The sequence below is a fragment of the Haliotis rubra genome, unplaced genomic scaffold (assembly GCF_003918875.1).
Source record: "Haliotis rubra isolate DU_JTF1 unplaced genomic scaffold, ASM391887v1 Scf485, whole genome shotgun sequence".
NCBI lineage: Eukaryota > Metazoa > Mollusca > Gastropoda > Lepetellida > Haliotidae > Haliotis > Haliotis rubra.
The window spans coordinates 833753-848724 of NW_025767174.1; the positions used below are offsets into that span (position 1 = coordinate 833753).

General features: G+C 40.5%; 1 long non-coding RNA gene across 3 annotated transcripts; it reads right to left on the bottom strand.

Moving 5' to 3' along the window:
- Nucleotides 1-3644: 3644 nt before the first annotated feature.
- LOC124291195 lies at nucleotides 3645-4532 on the bottom strand. 3 transcript variants are annotated; one of them, XR_006902161.1, is made up of 4 exons: nucleotides 4505-4530; nucleotides 4297-4332; nucleotides 4027-4098; nucleotides 3645-3697 (listed from the first exon to the last, which is right to left on the bottom strand). It is a non-coding gene; the product is annotated as an uncharacterized LOC124291195 (long non-coding RNA). The 3 variants fall into 3 exon arrangements; XR_006902162.1 differs by lacking the exon at nucleotides 3645-3697 and adding an exon at nucleotides 3770-3806; XR_006902160.1 differs by lacking the exons at nucleotides 3645-3697; nucleotides 4027-4098 and adding an exon at nucleotides 4180-4242 and having other exon boundaries at nucleotides 4505-4532.
- Nucleotides 4533-14972: the final 10440 nt, after the last annotated feature.

The window sequence follows — 14972 nt, forward strand, 5'->3', positions numbered from 1 at the left end:
AGTGTGATGACTCTCAGCTTTCCATGAGTCAAGCAAGGTCCATATACCAGTGTGACAGAGGTGTTAGCATTGTGATGTCATAACTGTAAACCATTATGCCATCATACGTCCAGAATCACACAATGTTTTTTACACAATGTTTAATAACATTGTACCTTTATTAAACAGTGTTATTATATAGGTTGTATTTTTCCTGTACCACGATTGGTCAAGAGACCGTCACATGATTGACTACAAAACCCGATATTGACTTGAGTTTTCTGATAAATTACGATATTGACTTGGGTTACTAAAAATAGACAAGGAATCCCGTACGAAGGGGCTTCCCCCGCTTTTCAGCCAATCAGATCACTCGGATAGATGGCACAGTGTGCGCATTAAAAGTTTATGTTAAAACCCGTTTCTCTTTCGTTATATAATAAAACAATTATAGACTCTTGTAGAGGTCGATATCGGTTTTTATTGACCTGAGAAAAACAATATCGACCGCGCAAGCTCGGTCGATATTGTATTACTCAGGTCAATTAAAACCGATATCGACCTCTACAAGAGTCTATAATTGTATAATATCTTCAAGTTGAGTGATCAATGTGTTTTTTGTACAATGGAAAGGAATGTACATAAACCCTACCTCTGCTTATTGACCGTTTGTATTCTACGGCTAGGGGGTTGATGATTTTTATTGAGAAGCATGTACAATGTGTATGTTTTCCTGTGTGCCTTTACACTACAATTGGCTTAAACATCTTTTTGCTTCTGTTTTCAAGTACATTGTGTTTGTAGTTTCTTGTTCTTTTTTTCATTTTGTCTTTTGTAACTTGACAAGAGTTTATGTTTTATATGATTACCTGTTTTGTTTAAGCATAATTCAATGTCATAATCTTTAACAAATATTTTTAATTTTTTTATTCCTTTTTGTTCCTGTTTTCATCACTTTATATCATTGCCTGGCTGGTAGTGTTTACTCATGGAATACTTTTCTATGAATATATTTATTCATTTTCCCTCTTGCCAATATTCAGTTACATTAGAATTTCATGTTTTAGTCAGATAAAATACCTCTGTGTATGAAGATCTGTGGACTCCTCCAAAGAGTGGACGGCCTCAAACAAACAAAACAAAACCAAAACAAAACGTCTCCTGAAGCTATGATTATTGTGGAGCTAGAACATAGGACTGATCCTCGCTAAAGTGGTTTTGAGAAGTGTACCTATAAACAAAACATTAAATATCATCTTTTCTCTTTTAATTGTTTCAACAAGGGTTGACTTGCGGTAAGAATGCAGTATGCAGAATAATTTGATACAAGTTTTGGTTATAATAATTCCAGCTGTGTCAATCAACCTTTGCACACACAAACAAAGCTGTCATTAATATAGGTAAGCTACAGAACCTTCCAGCTTTAATTTTTGTCATTTGAAACTGCCTGATTAGATTCTTTTTGATATATTGAATCTTTTCTAAATGCTTTGTTCACTCGAACCACCACATTGAGGTGCCCTGAGATTTTGACACAGAGGTATTGTATCACAGTTAAAGATTTGATTTGATTGAGATTGGCCATTACCTAAGTGCAATTAGTTTGATATTCAAGAGGACTGTTTATAATAATAGTTTGAATATTTTGTACTCAGTTTTGTTTATACAGGTTCGTTTATTTACAGGGTTGTGAATGTATGGAAGGAATATTGCCTCTGCAACATAAAACAGTGTTTATTCACATGAGCGAAACATGATTCTTATCATCTGCTATTGTTTAGATGGTTGTCATTATTTTCCAAATCATTGGTTCCTGTGTAAGAACATAGGTCTCCAGCAGCCCATGCTGTTGGGGCAAACAGATAATTATGTGATCAGAAATGGTGACAAGGTTGATAGCTTATCATCTACCCTAGTTGTGTAGATTGATGCTCGTGATGTCAATCACTAGATTGTCTGGTTGTTTACACACCACCGTCATAGAGTGAAACAAGAAACATTATTTTTCTGTTATACTGCTGTCATGCTATGTTTTCACTATGTTTGAAATTCTGTTTTTAAGGCAGGTCAGTTGAAAGACATGTAGGGATTTAAGTAACAAAGTATCACCTTTCTGTCATCTACTTAAGTTTTTACATGAACCGTCAGACCACCACTAACAAATAATTACAAAATCGCATCATCCTAAATGATATTTGTATAAAAACATGTTCCATTATATCCCATCATATGCAGGAAGTGGACAGCTGTCAGTCGCTTGTTTCATGTTGAAGCAGACCCGTGAAGATCCGGGTTAGGATTTATCTTCAGTAACCTATGCTTGTCGTAAGAGGCGACTAACGGGATCGGGTGGTCAGGCTCGCTGACTTGGTTGACACATCATCGGTTCCCAATTGTGAAGATCAATGCTGTTGATCACTGGATTGTCTGGTCCAGACTCGATTATTTACAGATTGCCGCCATATAGCTGGAATATTGCTGAGTGCGGTGTAAAACTAAACTCACGCACTCATGTTGGAGCAGCCTTAGAAATTCAGTTTTTTTTTAAAAAAGACTAGTTAGAATATAAAACTAAATAGTTAGTCCCGCCTGAATGAGACAAAGATGTTTGCTATGTTTACATTTTCTGTCAGTATTATTGTGTTTTAGTGTGTAGACAAAATCGAAGCTGTGAGAAGTGTTTTTTAATCATATGCCTCGAAATGTTACTCGTCCATGAAGGCTACTGTGGTTGGATAGCATGATTTGGCAGTCAGGGGATAGTGAACTAGCACACATTTAAAGGGGTGTTGGAATTAGACAAACGTCTGTGATAATCATTAATAATTCGTATCTTAATATGACATTAATTGCTATTCTATATTGTGATATATGTTAATTGTTTGAACATAACATCAACTCTCAACCTACCACTACCAACTGAATGCACGTCTGGTACAGAGTTGTGTCCCTTACCTTGGTTCCAGTGTAGTACAGAGTTGTGTCCCTTACCTTGGCTGCCTGTCTGGTACAGAGTTGTGTCCCTTACCTAGGTTCCAGTCTGGTACAGAGTTGTGTCCCTTACCTTGGCTGCCAGTCTGGTACAGAGTTGTGTCCCTTACCTAGCTGCCAGTCTGGTACAGAGTTGTGTCCCTTACCTAGCTGCCAGTCTGGTACAGAGTTGTGTCCCTTACCTAGCTGCCAGTCTGGTACAGAGTTGTGTCCCTTACCTTGGCTGCCAGTCTGGTACAGAGTTGTGTCCCTTACCTTGGCTGCCAGTCTGGTACAGAGTTGTGTCCCTTACCTTGCTGCCAGTCTGGTACAGAGTTGTGTCCCTTACCTAGCTGCCAGTCTGGTACAGAGTTGTGTCCCTTACCTTGGTTCCAGTCTGCTACAGAGTTGTGTCCCTTACCTAGCTGCTAGTCTGGTACAGAGTTGTGTCTCTTACCTAGCTGCCAGTCTGGTACAGAGTTGTGTCCCTTACCATAGCTGCCAGTCTGGTACAGAGTTGTGTCCCTTACCTTGGTGCCAGTCTGGAACAGAGTTGTGTCCCTTACCTAGCTGCCAGTCTGGTACAGAGTTGTGTCCCTTACCTTGGCTGCCAGTCTGGTACAGAGTTGTGTCCCTTACCTTGCTGCCAGTCTGGAACAGAGTTGTGTCCCTTACCTAGCTGCCAGTCTGGTACAGAGTTGTGTCCCTTACCTTGGCTGCCAGTCTGGTACAGAGTTGTGTCCCTTACCTAGCTGCCAGTCTGGTACAGATTTGTGTCCCTTACCTTGGCTGCCTGTCTGGTACACTGTTGTGTCCCTTACCTAGCTGCCAGTCTGGTACAGAGTTGTGTCCCTTACCTTGGCTGCCTGTCTGGTACACTGTTGTGTCCCTTACCTAGCTGCCAGTCTGGTACAGAGTTGTGTCCCTTACCTTGGCTGCCAGTCTGGTACAGAGTTGTGTCCCTTACCTTGGTTCCAGTTTGGTACAGAGTTGTGTCCCTTACCTTGGTTGCCAGTCTGGTACAGAGTTGTGTCCCTTACCTTGGCTGCCAGTCTGGTACAGAGTTGTGTCCCTTACCTTGGTTCCAGTTTGGTACAGAGTTGTGTCCCTTACCTTGGTTCCAGTGTAGTACAGAGTTGTGTCCCTTACCTTGGTTCCAGTCTGGTACAGAGTTGTGTCCCTTACCTTGGTTCCAGTCTGGTACAGAGTTGTGTCCCTTACCTAGCTGCCAGTCTGGTACAGAGTTGTGTCCCTTACCTTGGTTCCAGTCTGGTACAGAGTTGTGTCCCTTACCTTGGTTCCAGTGTGTTGTGTCCCTTACCTCTGGTACAGAGTTGTGTCCCTTACCTTGGTTCCAGTCTGGTACAGAGCTGTGTCCCTTACCTAGTTGGTACAGAGTTGTGTCCCTTACCTTGGTTTCAGTTTGGTACAGAGTTGTGTCCCTTACCTTGGTTCCAGTTTGGTACAGAGTTGTGTCCCTTACCTTGGTTCCAGTCTGGTACAGAGTTGTGTCCCTTACCTTGGTTCCAGTTTGGTACAGAGTTGTGTCCCTTACCTTGGTTCCAGTCTGGTACAGAGTTGTGTCCCTTACCTTGGTTCCAGTTTGGTACAGAGTTGTGTCCCTTACCTTGGTTCCAGTTTGGTACAGAGTTGTGTCCCTTACCTTGGTTCCAGTTTGGTACAGATTTGTGTCCCTTACCTTGGTTCCAGTCCCAAGTTTACCCCACGATGACACATGGTGTGGCAGCTCCCTACTTTTATTGGGACAGTGACCCTGTCGGGATTGTTGACGAGAACAGCTCCCAAGGAGCCATTGCTTGTCATAATAGAAAACCTTTACTAGTGGATGGGTAGGCCAGGCACTATGAATGGGTTGTTTAGTAGAGAATGTCGCGTAATGCGGTAAGATTGTTGTAAAGGTGCTGCTGCCCATGCGATAATTTTGATTGTCTCTGAAGTCTTTCTTTTAGTCTGCCGTGTCTCTGTTCACTTCTAGTCAAGTCTAGGGTCATGGTTAGCTTCATTGTGCAAATATTCACTGTGAGGATTTGTGTCCCTTGGATGTGACATGATCCTATGATTGTGGATTCAAATCTCAGAATCTCTCTCATTATAATCCTTGATTGTTATGTGCTTATCATGACTATGTTTTCCCCCCACATCAAGCAAACATGACCTGATAAAACTGAAATACTGGTGGAAGATGTGTAAAACTCACTCACTCTTGTTCAGGAAAGATGTCCTGTTACAGCACCTGCTGACCGTCATTAGGAGCTCAGCTTGAGATACACTACAAATGATCAATTTATTTCTTGAAGGGCATTTACAACTGATGAACATGAGTCAAAGATTTTTTTATATATACTACAAACAAAAAGTATGGGAACACCCTAAAATTGGATGGTCATATATATAAACTTAAACCTGGTGAGGTCATTTACACCTAAGATAAATGCAATTTTTTGTGTACTTAATTGGCACTTTAAACGACATGTTGGAACATACAGTGAAGCAACTGATTCAATATTAGTTGAGTTTGAGTTAAATGAAACATTGTCAAAAACAGCATAAAAAAGGGTGCTGAAACACACCAACACCATGTTTGGTTCAAACACCCAAACACAACAGCCTAGTGCATGTGGAAGACAGACTTCCCCTCCAGCTTGTGGCAACTAGGCACTGGCCTTGATGTTTTTCTGGGACTTCTAGAGAGAGGTCTGTTCTGTACTCTACCAGTGACTTGGAACCTGTCCCTCAGTCTGTGATTGACAGAGGGAGACACCTAAAGATGGCGAGCAAGATTTCTTATGTTCTCAACTTTTTGTTTGTACTATATCAACTTCTTTATTTGTTAGACACCACTCTTCGGAGTTAATTCTTACTCCTTCAGGTGAAGTTATTGTTATGTATATTGTTCATATATTTTGTGCAGTATATCAACAGGGTGTAGATGACATTTTGTGCATTCATTCCTTTCACTGATATTGACTGATATTCATCAAACAGTAGTTTAGATTTATGCAAGAGATTTGAGACTGATGCTGTTTTTCAAGCTGGGTTTTCAGTATAAAATATGTTGCCTTGGTAATGTAAATAGTCCTGCAGTTTCAGTCCTTGATTTTCAATATAACTATTCCAAAACAATCTTATAGTTACGATCTACAGTTCACAGAAACAGATTGTCCAACCCACTCTAATCTTTAGTTAGAGTTAGACAAGGAAACACCGACTTAGGAAATCTGTTCAACTGGCATTTTAGAAGTTGATGAATAATAAGAAAGGTAAGATAATTTATGGATGACAACTTATTTATTATAATGATAATAAAGGTGTGATAGCTAATGGATGACAACCTCTTTATATTAAAGAAGTTGTCATCCATAATTATCATACCTTTCTTATTACTGTTTTAGGTAAATTGAGCAACTGTCATTACTATGACAACAGTGGAACAACTGTTGACATTGTTCTTTTCAAAGGATGGCATATGAACATCATTGTACTTTGTGATATTAGATACTTTTTAAAGGATGGACATCATTGTACTTTGTGATATTAGATACTTTTTAAAGGATGGAATATGGACATCATTGTACTTTGTGATATTAGATACTGTCCACATCTGCTGGAGTAGTTCTGTGTTCTAGATATTATACATACATGTCATGTATGAAGTGCCTCTGTGGATGTGTGTTGGTGAACTGCTTGGGAGACATAATGTTAAAACACTTTATGATGCCTACCTACTTTTAGTAAGCAGTCTTGGGACACTTGGGGTACGTCAGATGCAGCACAAATGTTTTGAGAGAACTAGAAACTTTTCTGTACATATTTTGTATGGTTTTGTACGAAAGCTTCCACAATGTCAAAAGTGCAGTGGGGATCTTCAAATTCTTTCCAGTTGATTGTTTTTATTGTTTTGATGACACGGGAAGTGTAATTCTCAAAGGAAGTTAAAGAACATTCTAATTCTCTCACACAGTACTACACACAGGATGAAAGAATCAGTTCTCAGACATCTTTGTAGTAGTATGTATATCATGACTCTCACACAGTACTACACACAGGATGAAAGAATCAGTTCTCAGACATCTTTGTAGTAGTATGTATATCATGACTCTCACACAGTCCTACACACAGGATGAAAGAATCAGCTCTCAGACATCTTTGTAGTAGTATGTATATCATACTCAGAAGGACTCTCACACTCAGAAGGTAGCCAATGTCTTTGAAGTTTTCCTTTTATGGATGCAAAGGGAAACAAATTAGAGGCTGCTAAAAGTTATTCAGGATGTGAGTGGGTGTCGTAGGCAGCATTACTAGTTACAACCTTTCAGCAAACTGAATTGTGATGGAAATACCTTTTTTTGTACAAACTATTTTCTAAAGTCATCTTTGTATAATCTAGATTGTATGTTTGTTAACTGTTAGTCACTATGCCTATGGAAAGAGAAAATATATTTTCCCATGAACTGCTTTTGTTGTGAGAAACAACTGTAGTATGTGTTGGAGACAAATTGTGCATGTACATGCAGTAATGCATTTTAAGTTAAATTGCCATTACCTTTGACTGTTATGTCAGTAAAAAGTATTCCCCAAAGACAGCTGTGTTAGAGATATCAGAACTGTGATATATATTAGGGGAATTCTGAGTAACAAGGAATTAAGATAATATTTCCCTTGGGAATTATAAGTAACAAGGATGTAGATAATATTTACCTTGGGAATTATGAGTAACAAAGAACTACGGATTATATTCTCCTTAGGAATGATGAGTAACAAGGAATTATGGATTATATTTTCCTTGGGAAAGACTCCAGGCAGAGAATCTATAGTTGAGAAAGATCTTTATTTTACCCGTTGTCAATTTATACAACTCAAAAGAAGTTTAGAACTCCCGATTTCCTCACATGACTATTGTTAAAATGTTACTAAGTTGGGTGTTCCCAATCATTCTTTGGTGTCATGAACAAACAGTGACATGATATGAAGCAGTATGAGGTCATGTTGCTGAAGTAGACCAACCACATGGAGAATCTGAAACTGCCTTGTTAATCTGTCATGTTAGAACATTGGGTGATCTTACGCAGTTCCAGATGCCATGAACAATGGATCACCAGCTGTCCTCACCCATGGCGCCTATGATGTCATATTGCTGAAGCCAACTAGTCAACATTAGGACTGGCTGAAATAATTGATAATCAGAAATATTGTCGATAGGACAATTTTTAAAAGATTATTGGGCCAGACCAATTTTATTTCTTGTGTGTTTACAGAGACGGCGGTCATATTTCTTCAAGATTAAGAATAAAAATAAAAATTAATTTTCCTGCTCCAAAAATATAATCTTAATGTTGTCATTGGCCAAAAATGTAAACTTACAAGAATTTGTTTTAGATTGTATTTTGCCCCACATACACTTCATAAATTGCCAAAAGTAAAAATACTTTTAGCATTTAGAAGGAATATTACTTTGACTGGTGATTGTATTTTTACCTCCTGCCTTTAGGTTTTCTGAGGACAAAAATCTGTAAGACAAGAAATAAAATTGGTCTGGCCTTGATATGAAAATTGTGTTATCGATAATACATGTATCATACATTAACGTTTGTGACAGTGATAGAAAAAAGTTGTAATTTTTCTCACAATTATGTATGGAAAACCCTTGTTTTTATAATTGCACACCAGTATGCATACCGCAGACAAGGAAGAAGTACTTCTTTGGTATTATTTGGTTTAGGATTTCTATTATTTTAGGTAAAATTGGAAGACCATTTTAATAAAATATTTCTTAGCATAACTACGGCTTTGAGGATCTGAGAATGATTGCTTATATTCTACCATGTGTGTCAGTGTGAAATTGAAGCTGAAATCAACTGCTGCAGGTACGAAATGACATTGATATTGTGTTAAGTTTGTGATATTATTTCTGCCTTCATAAACAAGAATACCGGTAGTTATAACCTTAAACACATTCAAGAGAGTTTGAATATATCTAGGATCCATATTGCTGATTCCCTGTTATCTGAATTTATCCAACATATAGTGGACTGTTGATACTGACAGTTAATTTTACCATTATTTTTCTGTTTTTGTTATTGCATGGGTCAGTTGAAAAGGGTCCAGTCATGACACATCACACCATTTCAATTGAAATTGCGTGAATAAAAAACATTATGAAATTTGGATTGATGTTATTTTTCAGTATTTAGTCAGAGAAGACAGCAAATGGGTTAGAGTGAGTGTTCCAGCAATATGAGTGAGTGAGTGAGTTTAGTTTTACACCGCTTTTAGCAATATTCCAGCAATATCACGGCGGGGAACACCAGAAATGGGCTTCACACATTGTACCCATGTGAGGAATCAAACCCAGGTCTTTGGCGTGACGAGTGAACGCTTTAACCACTAGGCTACCCCACAGCCCCTGATAACCGAGGATGGTCACAAAACTTGCACACTGTGAGAGACATTAGTTTAATTTCAGCAGTAATTTTGCCACATCGCAACTTAACCAACAGAACCAGGTTTCACACACTCAAGTACTGTGAGGACATCTAACCCAGGTATACAATATTTAAATCTTTAATTCTAACACCAAATATAAAACACCTTTAAGATCAAAACAAGACCATTTTAAAGTATTTCATCAAATTCCGCCAGCGTTTTTTTTCAAATGTTCATTCGGAAACGAGATAATGAAGTTTATACACGGACTTTGTGAATGTTAATAACATGTCATTGCTCAGACTTGTGAATGTTAATAACATGCGAGCACTATGTCTGACACAGTTCTTGACGCAAGAATTTCCGAGAAAACATTTACTTATGAAGGGAAAATATTTAAGTAAGCATCTATTTTAATAATCAAACAAAGTAAGACTTTTTTCTTGACAGATATTGTGATTCGGCAATATCGATGTATCGTGGCGCATTTGAAGTATCGTATAGGGATATACGACATTGTAAAACTTCGTATCGATTCTCTGTATCGGTAGCCCATGGATCGATGCATCGATGCGTATCGATGAATCGTCCCACCACTAAAAACCCATGCAACAAACCATCCAATCACTGCTGACATTAGATAGTAATACCTTCCTGACAGAAAGTACTTGTAAAACACAATGTTATGAACTTCAGCTCAATTTGTTTACATAAAAATGTAAATTGCAATTTCAACATTGTTTAATGCAGCCATATTACGGTGCCCCTTTAATATTGATCATTGCTAACCATGTTGACAACTTGAGTGTCTGCTCAGACTTAATTATTTGGAGGCTACTGTAACATAGCGGTTATATTGCTAAAATACATCAAACTGAATGTGGGTAATCTCCATTGTACATGTGTCTTCTTGCAGACATCACTGTCTTGAACTGACGGAACATGAACTGGCATTGACTCTCAATCACAACAGTATCACTGTGGCTGTCTGGGCAGGCAAGGACTGTGGATCATGGCTATCTCCAACTCTGTACAGTCAATGGCATGACCACCTGGAGCTCTCTAGTCTGTACAGTCAATGACATGACCATGACCAGTCCTGGAGCTCTGTACTAGTCTGTACAGTCAATGACATGACCACCTGGAGCTCTCTAGTCTGTACAGTCAATGACATGACCATCTGGAACTCTCTAGTCTGTACAGTCAATGACATGACCACCTGGAGCTCTCTAGTCTGTACAGTCAATGACATGACCATCTGGAGCTCTCTAGTCTGTACAGTCAATGACATGACCATCTGGAGCTCTCTAGTCTGTACAGTCAATGACATGACCATCTGGAGCTCTCTAGTCTGTACAGTCAATGACATGACCATCTGGAACTCTCTAGTCTGTACAGTCAATGGCATGACCATCTGGAACTCTCTAGTCTGTACAGTCAATGACATGACCATTCTGGAGCTCTCTAGTCTGTCTGTACAGTCAATGACATGACCATCTGGAGCTCTCTAGTCTGTACAGTCAATGACATGACCATCTGGAATCTCTCTAGTCTGTACAGTCAATGACATGACCATCTGGAGCTCTCTAGTCTGTACAGTCAATGACATGACCATCTGGAGCTCTCTAGTCTGTACAGTCAATGACATGACCATCTGGAACTCTCTAGTCTGTACAGTCAATGACATGACCATCTGGAACTCTCTAGTCTGTACAGTCAATGACATGACCATCTGGAACTCTCTAGTCTGTACAGTCAATGACATGAGCTCTCTCTGCAACTCTCTGGAGTCTGTACTGTACAGTCAATGACATGACCATCTGGAACTCTCTAGTCTGTACAGTCAATGACATGACCATCTGGAACTCTCTAGTCTGTACAGTCAATGACATGACCATCTGGAGCTCTCTAGTCTGTACAGTCAATGACATGACCATCTGGAACTCTCTAGTCTGTACAGTCAATGACATGACCATCTGGAGCTCTCTAGTCTGTACAGTCAATGACATGACCATCTGGAACTCTCTAGTCTGTACAGTCAATGACATGACCATCTGGAGCTCTCTAGTCTGTACAGTCAATGACATGACCATCTGGAGCTCTCTAGTCTGTACAGTCAATGACATGACATGACCATCTGGAACTCTCTAGTCTGTACAGTCAATGACATGACCATCTGGAACTCTCTAGTCTGTACAGTCAATGACATGACCATCTGGAGCTCTCTCTAGTCTGTACAGTCAATGACATGACCATCTGGAACTCTCTAGTCTGTACAGTCAATGACATGACCTGGAACTCTGGTCAGACTCTCTGGAGTCTGTACAGTCAATGACATGACCATCTGGAGCTCTCTAGTCTGTACAGTCAATGACATGACCATCTGGAACTCTCTCTAGTCTGTACAGTCAATGACATGACCATCTGGAACTCTCTAGTCTGTACAGTCAATGACATGACCATCTGGAACTCTCTAGTCTGTACAGTCAATGACATGACCATCTGGAACTCTCTAGTCTGTACAGTCAATGACATGACCATCTGGAGCTCTCTAGTCTGTACAGTCAATGACATGACCATCTGGAACTCTCTAGTCTGTACAGTCAATGACATGACCATCTGGAGCTCTCTAGTCTGTACAGTCAATGACATGACCATCTGGAGCTCTCTCTCTAGTCTGTACAGTCAATGACATGACCATCTGGAGTCTCTCTAGTCTGTACAGTCAATGACATGACCATCTGGAGCTCTCTAGTCTGTACAGTCAATGACATGACCATCTGGAGCTCTCTAGTCTGTACAGTCAATGACATGACCATCTGGAACTCTCTAGTCTGTACAGTCAATGACATGACCATCTGGAGCTCTCTAGTCTGTACAGTCAATGACATGACCATCTGGAGCTCTCTAGTCTGTACAGTCAATGACATGACCATCTGGAACTCTCTCTAGTCTGTACAGTCAATGACATGACCATCTGGAGCTCTCTAGTCTGTACAGTCAATGACATGACCATCTGGAACTCTCTCTAGTCTGTACAGTCAATGACATGACCATCTGGAACTCTCTAGTCTGTACAGTCAATGACATGACCATCTGGAACTCTCTAGTCTGTACAGTCAATGACATGACCATCTGGAACTCTCTAGTCTGTACAGTCAATGACATGACCATCTGGAGCTCTCTAGTCTGTACAGTCAATGACATGACCATCTGGAGCTCTCTAGTCTGTACAGTCAATGACATGACCATCTGGAGCTCTCTAGTCTGTACAGTCAATGACATGACCATCTGGAACTCTCTAGTCTGTACAGTCAATGACATGACCATCTGGAGCTCTCTAGTCTGTACAGTCAATGACATGACCATCTGGAGCTCTCTAGTCTGTACAGTCAATGACATGACCATCTGGAACTCTAGTCTGTACAGTCAATGACATGACCATCTGGAGCTCTCTAGTCTGTACAGTCAATGACATGACCATCTGGAGCTCTCTGGAACTCTCTAGTCTGTACAGTCAATGACATGACCATCTGGAACTCTCTAGTCTGTACAGTCAATGACATGACCATCTGGAGCTCTCTAGTCTGTACAGTCAATGACATGACCATCTGGAACTCTCTAGTCTGTACAGTCAATGACATGACCATCTGGAACTCTCTAGTCTGTACAGTCAATGACATGACCATCTGGAGCTCTCTAGTCTGTACAGTCAATGACATGACCATCTGGAGCTCTCTAGTCTGTACAGTCAATGACATGACCATCTGGAGCTCTCTGTACAGTCAATGTACAGTCAATCTGTACATGACCATCTGGAGCTCTCTAGTCTGTACAGTCAATGACATGACCATCTGGAACTCTCTAGTCTGTACAGTCAATGACATGACCATCTGGAGCTCTCTAGTCTGTACAGTCAATGACATGACCATCTGGAACTCTCTAGTCTGTACAGTCAATGACATGACCATCTGGAGCTCTCTAGTCTGTACAGTCAATGACATGACCATCTGGAGCTCTCTAGTCTGTACAGTCAATGACATGACCATCTGGAGCTCTCTAGTCTGTACAGTCAATGACATGACCATCTGGAACTCTCTAGTCTGTACAGTCAATGACATGACCATCTGGAGCTCTCTAGTCTGTACAGTCAATGACATGACCATCTGGAGCTCTCTAGTCTGTACAGTCAATGACATGACCATCTGGAGCTCTCTAGTCTGTACAGTCAATGACATGACCATCTGGAGCTCTCTAGTCTGTACAGTCAATGACATGACCATCTGGAACTCTCTAGTCTGTACAGTCAATGACATGACCATCTGGAACTCTCTAGTCTGTACAGTCAATGACATGACCATCTGGAACTCTCTAGTCTGTACAGTCAATGACATGACCATCTGGAGCTCTCTAGTCTGTACAGTCAATGACATGACCATCTTGAGCTCTCTAGTCTGTACAGTCAATGACATGACCATCTGGAGCTCTCTAGTCTGTACAGTCAATGACATGACCATCTGGAGCTCTCTAGTCTGTACAGTCAATGACATGACCATCTGGAGCTCTCTAGTCTGTACAGTCAATGACATGACCATCTGGAGCTCTCTAGTCTGTACAGTCAATGACATGACCATCTGGAGCTCTCTAGTCTGTACAGTCAATGACATGACCATCTGGAGCTCTCTAGTCTGTACAGTCAATGACATGACCATCTGGAACTCTCTAGTCTGTACAGTCAATGACATGACCATCTGGAACTCTCTAGTCTGTACAGTCAATGACATGACCATCTGGAGCTCTCTAGTCTGTACAGTCAATGACATGACCATCTGGAACTCTCTAGTCTGTACAGTCAATGACATGACCATCTGGAACTCTCTAGTCTGTACAGTCAATGACATGACCATCTGGAACTCTCTAGTCTGTACAGTCAATGACATGACCATCTGGAGCTCTCTAGTCTGTACAGTCAATGACATGACCATCTGGAGCTCTCTAGTCTGTACAGTCAATGACATGACCATCTGGAACTCTCTAGTCTGTACAGTCAATGACATGACCATCTGGAGCTCTCTAGTCTGTACAGTCAATGACATGACCATCTGGAGCTCTCTAGTCTGTACAGTCAATGACATGACCATCTGGAGCTCTCTAGTCTGTACAGTCAATGACATGACCATCTGGAGCTCTCTAGTCTGTACAGTCAATGACATGACCATCTGGAGCTCTCTAGTCTGTACAGTCAATGACATGACCATCTGGAGCTCTCTAGTCTGTACAGTCAATGACATGACCATCTGGAACTCTCTCTAGTCTGTACAGTCAATGACATGACCATCTGGAACTCTCTAGTCTGTACAGTCAATGACATGACCATCTGGAGCTCTCTAGTCTGTACAGTCAATGACATGACCATCTGGAGCTCTCTAGTCTGTACAGTCAATGACATGACCATCTGGAGCTCTCTGTAGTCTGTACAGTCAATGACATGACCATCTGGAACTCTCTAGTCTGTACAGTCAATGACATGACCATCTGGAACTCTCTAGTCTGTACAGTCAATGACATGACCATCTGGA